This window comes from Arachis stenosperma, chromosome 7 (genome assembly GCF_014773155.1).
Source record: "Arachis stenosperma cultivar V10309 chromosome 7, arast.V10309.gnm1.PFL2, whole genome shotgun sequence".
Classification (NCBI taxonomy): domain Eukaryota; kingdom Viridiplantae; phylum Streptophyta; class Magnoliopsida; order Fabales; family Fabaceae; genus Arachis; species Arachis stenosperma.
Window position 1 is genome coordinate 77,667,597 of NC_080383.1, and position 3,519 is coordinate 77,671,115.

The window sequence follows — 3,519 nt, forward strand, 5'->3', positions numbered from 1 at the left end:
AATTATAGGTGTTTCCATAGGGTTCTCCTAGGTAATTCACCTCTTCCATTGAAGGGTTTTCAGGATCATAAGCTTCTTCCTCAGATGAAGCTTCCTTAGTACTGCCATGTGCATTTTGCATTCCAGACAGACTCTGAGAAATTAAATTGACTTTTTGAGTCAATATCTTGTTCTGAGCCAATATGGCATTCAGAGTGTCAATCTCAAGAACTCCTTTCTTCTGACTAGTCCCATTGTTCACAGGATTTCTTTCAGAAGTATACATGAATTGGTTATTTGCAACCATTTCAATTAGCTCTTGAGCCTCTGCAGGCGTCTTCTTCAGATGAAGAGATCCTCCAGCAGAGCTATCCAAAGACATCTTGGATAGTTCAGAGAGACCATCATAGAAAATACCTATGATGCTCCATTCAGAAAGCATGTCTGAGGGACATCTTCTGATTAATTGTTTGTATCTTTCCCAAGCTTCATAGAGGGATTCTCCATCCTTCTGTCTGAAGGTTTGGACTTCCACTCTAAGCTTACTCCATCTTTGTGGTGGAAAGAACTTTGCCAAGAAGGCATTGACTAGCTTTTCCCAAGAGTCCAGGCTTTCTTTGGGTTGAGAATCCAACCATATTCTAGCTCTGTCTCTTACAGCAAAAGGGAATAGCATCAGTCTATAGACCTCAGGGTTAACCCCATTAGTCTTGACTGTGTCACAGATTTGCAAGAATTCAGCTAAAAACTGATGAGGATCTTCCATTGGAAGTCCATGGAACTTGCAATTCTGTTGCATTAGAGAAACTAATTGAGGCTTAAGCTCAAAGTTGTTTGCTCCAATGGCAGGGATAGAGATGCTTCTCCCATAGAAATCAGGAGTAGGTGCAGTGAAGTCACCCAGCACCTTCCTTGCATTGTTGACATTGTTGTTGTTTTTGGCTGCCATGTGTTCTTCTTCCTTGAAGAGTTCGGTCAGGTCCTCTAAAGAGAGTTGTGCTTTGGCTTCTCTTAGCTTTCTCTTCAGGGTCCTCTCAGGTTCAGGATCAGCTTCAACAAGAATGCCTTTGTCTCTGCTCCTGCTCATATGAAAGAGAAGAGAAAAAGAAAATGTGGAATCCTCTATGTCACAGTATAGAGATTCCTTGAAGTGTCAGAGGAACAAAGAAATAGAAAGAAGAAGGAGAAGAAGAATTCGAACTTTAATTAGATAAGGTTCGAATTGTGCATTTAGAAGGAGTGGTACTCCATAAATAGTAGGATGTGAGAAGGAGGGAAGAGAATTTTCGAACATTCATTTAAAAGATTTTGAAAACATTTTGAAAATTTGATTGATAATTTTCGAAAATTAAAAGTGAAAAAGAAATCAAGTGATTTTTGAAAAAGATTTTGAAATTAGAAGTTAAAAAGATTTGATTGAAAACTATTTTGAAAAAGATGAGGTTAAAAAGATTTGATTGAAAAGTTATGGTTTTAAAAAGATGTGATTGAGAAGTTATGATTTGAAAACAATTTGAAAAGATATGATTTGAAAACAATTTGAAAAGATATGATTTTAAAAATTAATGACTTGCCTAACAAGAAAAGATATGATTCAAACATAAAACCTTCCTCAACAGAAAAGGCAAAAAATGTTCAATCAAATCATTGATTGTTAGTAAGTATCTTTGAAAAAGGAAAGAAATTGATTTTGAAAACATTTGATTGAAAAGATATGATTTGAAAAAGATTTGATTTTGAAAAACTTTGAAAACTTGAAAAAAATTGATTTGAAAACAAAATCCTCCCCCTTGTGCCATCCTGGCGTTAAACGCCTAGAATGGTGCACATTCTGGCGTTTAACGCCCAAAACTATACCCTTTTGGGCGTTAAACGCCCAACCAGGTACCCTGGCTGGCGTTTAAACGCCAGTCTGTCCTTCTTCACTGGGCGTTTTGAACGCCCAGCTTTTTCTGTGCAATTCCTCTGCTGTATGTTCTGAATCTTCAATTCTCTGTATTATTGACTTGAAAAGACATAGATTAAAAATATTTTTGGATTTTTTTAATAATCAAAATGCAACAAGAATCAAATAACAATGCATGCAAGACACCAAACTTAGCAGTTTGTGTACTACTGACACTAACAATATGAGAATGCATATGAGACACACAAAATACTTCAAGTCAATAGAATTCAAAGATTAGAACACAAAAATCATCAAGAATTACTTGAGGATCCTTAAGACACATGAATGAATGCATGCAGTTGACACCAAACTTAAGATGAGACACTAGACTTAAGCAAGAAACAGCAAATATTTTTTTTTTGTTTTTTTATGATTTTGTAATTTTTTTTTGTGTTTTTCGAAAATTAAGTGGAAAAAGGTATCAAAATTCTTAATGAGAATTCCAGGAATCAGTGCAATGCTAGTCTAAGACTTCGGTCCAGGAATTAGACATGGCTTCACAGCCAGCCAAGCTTTCAAAGAAAGCTTCGGTCCAAAACACTAGACATGACCAAAGGTCAGCCAAATCTTAGCAGATCACTGCTCCAAGAGCAAAATTGATGAGAATCAACACGCTCTTGTGGTGATAAGTTGAAACCTCGGTCCAATCAGATTAGACATGGCTTCTCAGCCAGCCAGATTTCAACAAATCATCATGAAACTCTAGAATTCACCTTCAAGAATTTCGAAAAAAAAATACCTAATCTAAGCAACAAGATGAACCGTCAGTTGTCCAAACTAGAACAATCCCAGGCATTGTTACCAAAAGCTTGCTCAAAACTTGAACAATCCCCGGCAACGGCGCCAAAAACTTGGTGCGCAAAATTGTGAACAATACTTTTTCACAACTCTCATAATCCCTGGTAATGGCTCCAAAAACGTGGTAGCTCAATACCATGGCATTACACAACTTCGCACAACTAACCAGCAAGTGCACTGGGTCGTCCAAGTAATACCTTACGTGAGTAAGGGTCGATCCCACGGAGATTGTTAGCATTGAAGCAAGCTATGGTCATCTTGTAAATCTTAGTCAGGCAGACTCAAATGTGTATGATGATGAATGAAAATAATATAGAATATAAAGATAGTGATACTTATGTATATCATTGGTGTAAGAGCTTCAGACAAGTGTATGAAGGTGCCTTCCCTTCCGTCTCTCTGCTTTCCTACTGCCTTCATCCAATCCTTCTTACTCCTTTCCATGGCAAGCTCGTGTAGGGTTTCACTGTTGTCAGCAGCTACCTCCCATCCGCGCAGTGAAAGCTAATGCACGCACTCTGTCACAGTACTGCCAATCACCGGTTTGGTTCCCTCCCCTACCGGAATAGAATCACTCTTTTGCGTCTGTCACTAACGCCCAGTAGGTTACAGGTTTGAAGCACGTCACAGTCATTCAATCATTGAATCCTACTCAGAATACCACAGACAAGGTTAGACCTTCCGGATTCTCTTGAATGCCGCCATCAGTTCTTGCCTATACCACGAAGACTCTGATCTCACGGAATGGTTGGCTCGTTTGTCAGGCGAGCACTCGGTTGTCAGGCGATCAACCA

General features: G+C 38.4%; 1 non-coding gene across 1 annotated transcript; it reads left to right on the forward strand.

Moving 5' to 3' along the window:
* The first annotated feature begins 415 nt into the window (after window positions 1–415).
* LOC130942570 (small nucleolar RNA R71) lies at window positions 416–523 on the forward strand. Its single transcript, XR_009071137.1, has one exon. It is a non-coding gene; the product is annotated as a small nucleolar RNA R71 (small nucleolar RNA).
* The last annotated feature ends 2,996 nt before the right edge of the window (window positions 524–3,519 follow it).